At 47.3% G+C, this 11,606-nt stretch overlaps 1 long non-coding RNA gene across 1 annotated transcript; it reads left to right on the forward strand.

Annotated features, from left to right (window-relative positions):
- The first annotated feature begins 970 nt into the window (after positions 1 to 970).
- Positions 971 to 11,041, forward strand: LOC135376567 (uncharacterized). Its single transcript, XR_010417750.1, has 4 exons — positions 971 to 1,003; positions 5,310 to 5,348; positions 8,210 to 8,263; positions 10,956 to 11,041. It is a non-coding gene; the product is annotated as an uncharacterized LOC135376567 (long non-coding RNA).
- The last annotated feature ends 565 nt before the right edge of the window (positions 11,042 to 11,606 follow it).

Consider the following 11,606-nt stretch of genomic DNA (forward strand, 5'->3'; position numbering starts at 1 on the left):
TGGTCATTTCTGGCAACTCTTTTTGCCAGATCCCGAGCACTCATGGTCGCTTGGTCAAAGAGAAGCAATCTCACATGTTAGCGTGGCACTTCCCGAGCGCCCGGAATTTGCCAGCTAGCATTTGCTTTGTCCGGTCTCGAAACGGCCGAGCAGCGGGTTGCCCAACTCTATCTAGTGTCGTCACATCCGCGCTGCAACGGTGGCGAGAGCCCTCATAGGCCCGCACGTTGAAGGTCACGTGGTTTAGCAGACGACGGAACCCGAAAACGGGAGACCGCGATGCTCCTAGCGTGATCTAAGCGACTGAAACCGCTAGATTCCTGGCAGTCATTCGGGTGGCAACACTCACGTGATCAGCCTCAGGTGCCGACCTAACAATTTTCGAGCATTAGGCTGTTTTGCCATGAAATTGTTGGCATAGTCGCTTGAAATCCATAGCACAATATATATTCAATGTGGATGTCCCAGTGAAGGTTACAGGTGATTATGAGTCCCAGGTATCTTCCTTTTGTTGCGGGATGATTGGAGGAATATCTATTGCTAAGACCAACGAGAACACATTCCGGATCTTCTGCCTTTCCGAGGGTGAGAGGGAAAAGGAAACTGTAAATTATGCGTTTGGCCGTGAACCGCATTGGGCGAGTCGCGTTCCTTTTGTGTTGATGCCAAGGTAACGACGTCTTTCATTCTGCGGTGATAATTTCTTGTTCATGATTTCAGTGGCCCTCTAACGAAATTATTAATGGTTGCTCGAGTCGCTCTCATATTATTGAACATATAGGAAGAAACAAAGCAACGAGATACGGACCTATACAAGAATTATCCGCAACGCTGTAACGAACGTAGCAAAATCATGCGCGCGGGAGACATGAGATTAGTAAGGCAGAGTAATGTAATCCGTGTTGTTAAAATTCTTGTCTCACTGCTTCTTCTACAGATGATAAATTATGGCTGCGAAAACGGGTACATCTGCTTAAAGAGCACTGGAGAAGACCTGCCACAGGTAACAATTTTCCAAGCTATACCAATGGAGAAAAGCGTCATAATCACCATCAGACAGTTAAGGAAGTAAACATGTAAACAGCAAGAGCAAACCGTAACAGATATCATGATATTGAGGTTAATATGATATAAATAAACTTGGTGATTGCACGAAGTCGGGCGTGGTCACGGTATAGTGACGATATATTTTGTGGTTAAGAAAGTTCAATGGTGAAATCAACAAGGACTAGACGATTTCCTTCTACTTAGGCACATTACTTTCATTCTACATTTTAGATACACCCATGTGTCTACTCGGTAGCATCAGAATGCATGTAACGATATCTTGAGATAAACGTGGTAGCATCAAAGCGCCTAGCAAATCAACGGAAACGCTTCTCTAGAAGCGCAAGTCGCTGTCGTGCTTGATATTCTTGGTCATCCAACGTCTCTCAACCTCCACTTGTCCGACGTGCGGTACCCTGTATCTCCTGTTGTACTCATGTGTGAGGTATCTACGGAAATCCGACGCCTGTACGTGTCTGTTGAATCCCGTAGGTCAATTTTACACATTATTTTTTTTTTCATTCCCGTACTGCCTGACAGCTTCTGAAAGGGGGACAGCTTCTGTCCCCCTTTATCGTATCAGTCCCTTTTGGTACACGTTTCCCCCTTTTATTGCATTTTACACACCATACACAATTCGGCTCACCAAGGAGAGCGAAGCTGACAAAGCCCCGTCACTATACGTTTGGCAGCCGATATTTGAAGATGGAAAAGCGCCAGCCTGGTCTGTTAACGAATCTCACAAGACACACTACTCGACCAGTAATTTCAATACCTCCGCCTGCCACTCTTTTCGACTGAATTCACGTAGATATTGTGGGGCCTGTAACCCTAATTCAGGTCAAGCCTATTTGCTGAGCATGATCGGCCGCTTCACAAAATGTTTCGAAACTACTCCCAACGGCGACACTAATGCCGGCACAGATGCACAAGCATCTCTAGCACACTGGCATATCTCCGACTGGCAAGCATATCCGGCTTGGATTATCCTCAAGTGTCACTCCAGACAGAAGCGCCCAGATTGAACCTCGACTGTTCCCTTCACACTGGAAGCTCCTTCGTGCAAGATAAATACGTACACGACAGCCTCTCACTCGTCAGCGAATGGGATAACCCGCCATTTCCAAGTGTGTCTAAGGGCAGGAATGGCCACCTGCAGTCGACCGCCATGTTACTTGGGGGAAGTCATTCGTTTCAAGTTTACGTGTAGACCGAGTCTTTCCGACGCTTTGTACTCGTACTCGTAATGAGCTTTCGCTGGTTCCGCGTTCTTCGTGCAGTCGTCTCTTCCGACTTTGGCACATGATTTTCCAGTTCGTACGGGCGTTGCCGTGATCACTTGCATAAACAGACGTTCTACATTGCACGGCAGGGGGCGACGGGGATGTGGAAATGGACCATTGAGCAATTTCACCTACAACTCAAGGCGTCGCCACGAGCAACCACTGACCCCGATCATTCGGTTCAGGGTCTTCCAATGATCCTTCGTTACCCACGCCCGTGTTGTGAAAAAGCGACATTAACTTGTCTTCCACAGCGCTCCTCTCCAGGACACCATTGCAACTTCTCGCAAAGCCTACTGAATACACAGCAACAGAGGAAACGGAAGACCACAAGGCTCGCGTCGCTCGACTCCACGCGGTCTTCTGATGCATCGCCTGCGGTTCCGCAGTTCTCGACGACTGTCCGTGAGAAAGCATCGCCTGACAAGGACAAAGAAACTTGTAATCGACACAGGAATGCGAACTTTTATAGAGGAAAGAAAATAATATGCTGGCAACGACACTAGACACGGGACAATAGTTAGCAACACGGACTAGGCAAACCAAATACACCACAAACCAGAACACTGTCCTCCAGAGTAACGGTCGCAAGAAGCAGCGAGCGGTACGGTCGCAGTCTTCGAAAAAAGGTTGAACTGCATGTTCGCACTTTGTGTCCATGTATAAAGTTGTGCGTCTATTCGCCCAAGCGGTTACTTTCTGAAATAATTTCATTGCAGACTTATTACTCAGTGGCTACGTCAGTGCTAATCTTGCCCCCGCGGCGAAGGGTAAGGTAGCACCCTCGGTATAATAATGGTTTTGCGGACGACAGACAAAACATGCTATTTTGAAACAACAACAACACAAAAAAAGAGCTAGAATTGCAAACAACAACGTCAACGTCCACCATGCACAGGAAGGCGAGACAAACGTCACCAACAAATTAGGGAAAAGCACGCAAAAGTCGATTGAAATCTATCAGTGTGTGTCCACCGCTGCCCGTCCGCGCCTATCGACGGCCATACAGAGTCCAATGACCGGGCAGCGTTTGGCGGCGAAATCAACGAGCACCTTATTGCTTTGGGAGTATCCGCGGTGACGGACGTGAATGTCGTCCTCGTACGGCTATTGTGAGGGGCAGATTTACGACGGGGGTTCTTTCTGACTGAGTGGCGCGTGCACAAAAATACTTCGATGCTAGTAAGTAGTCTTGATTTTCCACATTATATGAGCGCATTTATTTTATGCCTAATTCTCTGTCTTCTCTGTGCATGCTTTCCTTTGATGATATTCCTAGCTGCATTTTCAGTTCTCGTGAGTGTTTTCCTCATGCAATAGTGCCCGTATGAGCAGTGCCATTATTTTCCTGACCTGTGACCTTGATGAAAATAGAACTGCCACGCCCTTCGTCCGACGAGAGTAGCACTGACATGGTGATAGAGGTCTTAGTTTTCTTTTCTTTTTTTCAGTTAAGTTAGTTCACAAAGTAACCGCTAAGGATTGGACACGTGATTTTCTACTTGGGAAAAGGACCATCAAGGATTCAAGATTCATTTCTCTGTCTGGCCGTCGAAGGACGTGCATAGCTCCTTCTGATAAAGACAATTGCTTTGATGGACAGTGGGCTGATTGGATGCATTGCGTAGTAGGGTAGACGGTGTGACCGCGCGGCTAATTATCCTATTAAGTATATCCTGCCTTGCCGGGCATTGAGGACGTTGATGTTACTGCTGAAGCCTTGTTCATACATGCCCACCAATGACATATTTTAGAGAGATAGATGTATGAGGGAACTTTTATAAAGACCATTACTGGATCCTCGCACTTCATTCGGCGCGCTATTGGTTGGTGCAGCAGCAAATCGTACAGCAGATCAAAATAAAAAGGAAAGCGAGGTTCGAGCGCAGTCAGTGTGTCAGACGCTATGTGGCGGCCACGGCCGCCGTCCGCAGATGGGGAGGCTCGGAGCACCGACTGCAGCACGCGAACGGTATAGCACATCCAGCGAACAAGCGATCCAACGTGCGTTGGCTACACAAAGACAACATGACCAGGCACTGAAGGAACGCAAAGTGGTTACGATGAGGCGAAGCTAAAGTACAATTCCAAACTCAGGAAACGCGAAGCCGTAACCAAGACACGAATTTGGGAGAATGAACAAGTACACGACCACAAAGCCTTGGCCATGAGATGTAAGCTGTCCCACACGTGTGTAGTTGAAGTTAATGTGGGTACGTCGGAGTTGGCACTGTCATCGCGGAGTCTGCTGAAAACTTGCTGAATAACGAATTTAGACATGTGTGTGAGTGCGCCTTCGAGATGGCTTGCGGTTTCAGACGCACATGACCCTCGCACGCGCGCAACGCAGCGACCTCTTCCTCGTCGACGATATCGCGGTCACTTTTTCGCACATTGGTGCGAAAAGGTGCCGTTTTTTTTCTTCTCTCGTTTCAGACACAGTGTTGTCCGTCTCCAATGTTGTTCGTGACCATGTTGAGAGTGTTGCCCGTAATTTTCACTTTTAGTATTGTAGAAGCCGTCCAACTGCGGGCTTTGTGAGGGGACAGCTTGTGTTTTTACAATATCTCCTCGTAATTATGCGCATACCTCAACAGGTCACGGCATGCCCTCATGCTGTGACTCCGGTGCGGAAGCATGTTTTCCCGAGTCATGTGACCTAAGTGACGTCACTGCACAAGCTCTGTTGGGACAAAAATTCCCCAAGCAGCACAATGTACTGAAAGTCGAGTGCAATAGGGGTGGCCGGCATGCGTCTTATCAATATCCTTTAGTTTCACAAGTCTGTTCAAAGCCTTCCACCTACCCCCCACCCCTATTGCACTCGTCTTTCAGTACATTGTGCTGCTTGGGGCTTGCGGAAAAGTACCGAGGGCCCACGCTATTGAATACATATATTTTCCCGGAACGACAGCCCTGCTTCTTTGATTACTTACTGCTTACATTTATCCTACTGATGCCATCTTTTCTCTCTCGCAGTACACTGAATGTTTGATACAGATGATCTTCACCAACTGGGTTAGTGACGCAACTCTTTTAGTACAACTGTTTTTCTGCTTGCGCTATTTACTTAACATGAAGGCTTCGCAATGATAGGAAAACTAAGTAATCTCTCGGAGCGAGGTGATACGCGGTAAGGGACTAACACAGGCATCGACGTCACAGTATTAGTCCTTTTCGTGGTCCGGCTTTTCGTGGCTCTACTTACCTGTGCTTGAAGATGGCGGACAGCCGGGTTCCACTGGTCTCGCGATGAGTAAACAGTGCAGCAGCTGCGAACTCCTTCGTGAACGAAGCTGTGTGCGATGTTGTGACTGGAGTTAGTCGTTTGTGTTTTGTGAGCTCGAACAATTTGTATCAAGTCGCGTTTGCGTTACCCCCTTTACGCCGCTTGCCCAGTGTAGGGTCAATTATTTTGAGGAAATAGACCGAAATTTCGACAGCCGTTTTAGCAAGAAAATGGCAACGGACGTTTTTTTGGAAAAAAACGTGCTATGTATTCGAGAAATCGCATAATGCTATACGACAAGGTTTGCGTAGGATTGATCAATGTGTAACACCGTCGACAATGTTATGGAACGACGAGCGACGTAAAGCAAAATGTCAATCACATTTTAAACTTTCTGTGAGATTCTGTGCATTTTCCGGGAGCTTTCTTTGAATTAGACACTCCCATATCATGCTGCGTCGTGCAGCACGCTCTTAACTACTGCATTTCATGTCGATCGAGGGGACACGCGGTAAAGGACTAACGCAGACATCGACGTCGCAGGGTTTGTCCTTTACCGCGTGTCGCCTCGCTCCAAGACATGCAGCATCCGTCCCCATATATTCTGTGAATAAATAATGTTGCAGGGTGTCAAGAAAACATGATACACATGGCAAAGAAAGACTAACTCAAGCACTTTATTTGTCTCAGTGTCTCTGGTTTTCTTGCTATTGTCGTGCACCAGCTAGTCTACGCACTCTCCCTTCTGTCGAAAATGCCGCACGTCGTGCTCGGTGGATAATAAACCCCCGCTACACCCTTGTGCGATGTATGGAACTATCATGACCGAAGGTGGACTGTGGAGAGGAAGACGTAAGAAATTCCCTTTCCTGCGAGTAGCGGCGAGGGCGGTAGCATGACGTAACGCCGCATGCAGACATGACACGCGGCCTATGAGTTAAGCGGGCCCATTCAGGTGCGCAAGAGAGCTTTCAATCTCAAAAGGAACATTTTGCAAGAAAAAATAGTAATTTGTTGTCACGCATTTTTATATAACATCTCGACCTGCCACGCTCTGTGCATATTCCCTGAAAGGAAAAAAAAAGACGCCGATGTTGCGCGTAAGGTTTGTCTGCTGAGTGTGGCGACATGCTGCACGTACGGCAGTCTAGAACTGCGGGTAATTTAGACCACCTCAGGTTGTCTTGACGTGCACCGGAAATCTCCGGCACGTGATGCCCAAAGCAACGTTTAACTTCCCAACATCCTGCTGTCTTCGGCCTGGATCAAACTCGCGACTTTGAGCTCAGCAAGCCAACAGGTTACCGAGCGAGCTACCAAGGAGGCCATGATCTCTGTCGTTGGACGCACAGGAGGTACACGGCAAGCGAAAGACTACTCGCCGGCCTGCAGCCACCAGTGCCGACACAAGGGACGCTGACGTTTTCCGTTTCACGAGCAAGTCGCTTTTCCAAATTTCTGTTCCAAAAACTGTTTTTGTTCTCATTTTTTTTGTATTTGACACAGATTTATTTTGTGACTATGTTCCGACGTTCAATGATTGTTGAAATGAAATGTTGAAAAAAAAATACACAAAAATAATACGCCTGAAATCGATTGGGTTGTGAGATTTCCATTGGCACGCCCAGTGACGGTATCTTGGCCAATTCGTTCCAGATGAAATGTCTCCTCTTCACCGATGGTGTTCTCTCGCGATGAAAACCAGGAATTAGCGGCTACCTTCGAGCGTCGCAGTTTACGAAACACGCGGTATTGGCGGGAAGTAGAAGTTTGCGTCTCACCGCGATACTGGATGCAGCGATTGACCCAAAACAATATTTATCCGATATATTTCAATCAAAATTCGGAGAGTGCACCGTAGTTTGTTGCAACGAGCATCCGGCATCCGGGCGAAGCAAACGGGACAATCCCCTCATGAGCTCGCGCGACGTTCCCATAAGGATCCCTGAGGATGGTGACGAGTGAGCATCCTCTGCCACACCTCCTCATAATTACTACATTAATTATCTGCAGTGGGACGCGAAAAATCCCGCGGTACCAACGAAGGAAGCAAATTACTGACGCAATAGATAACAGGTGCAAAAGAAGCCAATACTAAGCCGAATAGGCATGTCATCATAGGGACAGCATTACTTCGTCGCACTAACCTCCCACATACGTCTCACGTGCGTGAGAATTTAAAATATGCTTTCTTCTAAGCGTTTATAATGACGGTGACATATTGTGCCGTTCAAGATCGGCTAAAAGTGGAGCATTATTAGACTGGAAACTGCACTACCTGTGGCAACAAAATTCTACGAATTGATTCTTGGAGCGCAGGTAGAGCTCCCTGTTGCTTTGGAGTTTGGCTCTCTGTGCAGGTACTCGCAGTTTTCGAAGCAAATTAGAACTTATTATAGTTAATAATATTTTCAGTTTACTTACTAATAAATTGATAATAATAATAATAATAATAATAATAATAATAATAATAATAATAATAACAATAACAATAACAATAATAGTAGCTTCCTCACTCGTAACATCAGCAAGGGAATTCAAGCAGTGACGTTTATAACAGGCGATGGTTTCAGTACGTTTTGTCAACTCGGATAAACGCGATACCAGATGAAGTTCTGTTCATGAACCTCATCAGCACATTGTTTCACAGACTGCGGTGCAGGAATTTGACGAACACGACAGGCAGCATCTTGCAGATGCAATTGTAAGTACTGTTGTATCCTTTATTCGAGCAACAACCCATGGCAAACGCACCAGACTGCCACACAAATTTCATCCCAAACATGCAGTGCTGCACTACTTGGAATTATCCTGAGGTGTAAAGTTAAAATAGCGATACAAGTTCCTGAAGTGTTCAATTCAGGAAAACCAAACTCGAGAGTATCACCTTCACATTTGCCAAGACTGCCGCTTTCTCGTGTTTCTCTTCCCTGACGATGTTTCATGAGTTTTAGTAATCGTCACGAAAGAATCCGAGGTGGACTGTGTGTAGCGACGAAACTGGAGAGAGGCGCAAACTAGGGGTGAGGGGGAGAGTAGACTGAGGAGAAGAGGCACGCTGCAGAGAGGGAGAGTACAGGAGGAGCGCCCGCGTAAGTAGGCCACGGGAGAGGAGGATGGCACGGCGCACCCGGAGAGCAGGAAGCGAAAGGAGTAGGAGAGGCCGCGTGGACAGCGCGACGCCTTGCGCGAGCAGTGCAGTTGTGGCGGTCGACATGTTCAGACTTGTCTAAGTGGGCGCGCCATGGGGTATGAAAGCTGCGGAAAGTTATGAGCGGCGACGAAAGAAGGCCGAGGCTGCGTGACGGAGCCTTCAAGCTGAATAAACATATTCCTTCTTGCAAACCAATGACGTCATAGTAGATGGGTAGAAATCCAGCGAACCGGTAGAATGTAGGAAGGGAGTTGCCTCAGGACAGAAGCCGCCGATATTTCGAACAGAGACTGTTCTTCTTCTGGGCGTCATAGTGTTTGACAGCGCCCCCAATGAGTTGAACTATGCTCGAAGCTAGAGGAAAACAAGGTCGCACCCGAAAGTTACGGTCTTTCGGGTGCGAGATTACGAGAGATTACGGGTACGGAGATTACGATGGTCCCTGGAAGGGACTAGACCTTCGGTCCTACTTTTCTTTCAACAGGAGGCAGCAAACAAGTGCCCATCCGTGGAACCCAGCCCTCCCCTTCTGATTTGTTTCGGTTGCAGTCCGTCTACCAGCGTCATGATGACGTTTCTTCGGTAGAAGTCTATAGGAGGGAGCCTTATAGGCTCGTTGGGCTGCTGACGCTGTCTTGCGTTAGCGTTGTGTAGGGTCATGTGAAGGGCTGTCTAGCGTTGCGAAGTGGAGTTCCCAAAGGGTTTTCAAGTTGTAATGTTAAAGCATTTCCGTCGGATCCCCCAATGCGTCGACCATGACTCTTTTCTTTCACTACGTGTTAGAGCCGTGAATGCAAGTGCGGCCAAGGCACCGTAGGGACGTGGCACATGGAGAGAAGATAGCAGGAAGTAGGAGGACGCGTGGGTGTTCGTGTGCCTCCTGTACTGACTTCTGGGGTAGCTGAGCCGACAGGCGTCTGAAAAGTGTCGCAAATCGAGGCGGATCCTCAGACCGTCGATGGTAGAGATTCGACCCGACCATCTCCCACTGTTCAACACGACCTTGGAGCAACCATCTTGTTTCTTTCTTGTGACGGGAACGTATGGTGCAAAAATACCTCCAGTGCCCTTATCTGTAAATCAGTATGTAATGGGCGCTATATTATAGTCGACTCCCGATGCCCTGATCAATTGCCGATGCTATCGATGTCAGTGCGACTACGCAGTCTTCGGCCAAGTGGGCAAAGCGCTCCAGGTGTGGGCTCCTGGAAGTTGTGCCTCAGGTGGGGTGGACAACGACTCACGCGGGTGAAGTGTGAACATAGTGTAACATAGCCTGATAATGAACTAAACAGCATGCTGTTCCGCTGTGTACGCCTGCTAAGACTGACGACCGCAGAAATGTGAGTTTCATTCGCTAAAGCGACTTCGACGGACATCGGCAACCCGCGAAACCGATTAGTTAATTAGTGGCATCAGATTTTTAAATACGCCATATCAACTTACTAAGTACACAGAGCTTTCTTCTATCGAGACCTTACCGCACAGACACATATATTCAGGAACTTCGGAACTACGCCTCAAGCGGGTATGCACCGAAAACGGAAAACTAGCGACGACGTCACAAATACCTGACCGCAGTTTCTGCATGTGCTTCAGTACAATGGGGCGCCTCGTATCAGCTTTGCTGCATGGTTCGTGTTGTCCAGAGCACCGTAGCAGTGCATTGTAGTAGCACAGACGCGTGATGATGTTTCGTGGCAGATTGATGTCGGTCGCCTGCATGTAAAGTTATATCGCGTCTTCTTGTTTCGTTATTTCGTTGTCTCCTTCAACCTTTGCAAGCTAAAAGGGGTTGTGACACTTTCTTAGATCTGGTTGATTGTATCATGTACGTGTATATTAATCACTTATCATGTACACTACAATACTGAAAAGCAAATAATTATTTTTCTACTTGTCGCACTTCGCGAGAAACAAGTGTTGAACATCTGTACTCGTCAAGCTTCTACATAAGAGTTTCTTTCATTCTCATTGGTAGTAGGAAGCATGTGACATTCCTTATCGGCAAAGACGCCTCCAGTGACGTCATAACCGTACGGGTTTCCGTATCGCGGAACCGATTTTCTTCTCGTCTATTTCTCAGTTTGCTGCAAATCTAGGAATGCAGGTTGACATCGGGGCAATTGCGTTTTATGTTTATCCGGGGTAACTGGAAACCATGTGGCGCAACCCGCTTAATTAAGCACTTTTGTTTTGCTTCGTTATTGGAATACAAATACTTTTTCTTTTTGTCTTTCAGCGCTGCTCCATTAAAACGGTGCCCAGCCTGGATGTGGGAAGACACCTGGTGCTCTACGTGCGCAAGATTTCGGGGTAGCATGGTTAGACAGACGAGGATGCTTGAGCATGAAATAAACGTCTTATAATTAATGCCCAACGGATGAGCATACAACCTGTGATGATAGCGAGCTGCTTCAGGTCCCAAAACGATAAGAATGGATATAGCAGTGTTCCAAATACCACGACAAGCATAACTAAGTGTAGCTATCTGGCATTAGAAATGCCTAGTGGGGTCCATGCGCATGATTGGAATTAATGTCCAGAGACTGGAAGAGATAGAAAGGACAAATTCATACAACGCCTCAAGTGCCTAAGAAATTAATGGTAAAAGAAGGTGATGGTACTACAGCTGGCTAACGTTTTCAGTGGCTTCCTACTTTCACCATTCATGCACATGTTTGTGCAGTTTTGCACGTCAGTCGTTTTTACGCCAAAGCTACCGTTCGACGCCAGAGCACGTATTGCGTGTTCTGGCGGCAAGGAAGGTTTGATATGTGGTTCCCAGTGAGAGGTTGTGTATGTGTTCCCAGGAGACAAGTGACCCCATCAAATCTGCGCGAAATGTGCAGCAGCGACCTGTTCGTAGCATGGTGCACCAGTAACCATAAGT

This window comes from Ornithodoros turicata, chromosome 1 (assembly GCF_037126465.1).
Source record: "Ornithodoros turicata isolate Travis chromosome 1, ASM3712646v1, whole genome shotgun sequence".
Classification (NCBI taxonomy): domain Eukaryota; kingdom Metazoa; phylum Arthropoda; class Arachnida; order Ixodida; family Argasidae; genus Ornithodoros; species Ornithodoros turicata.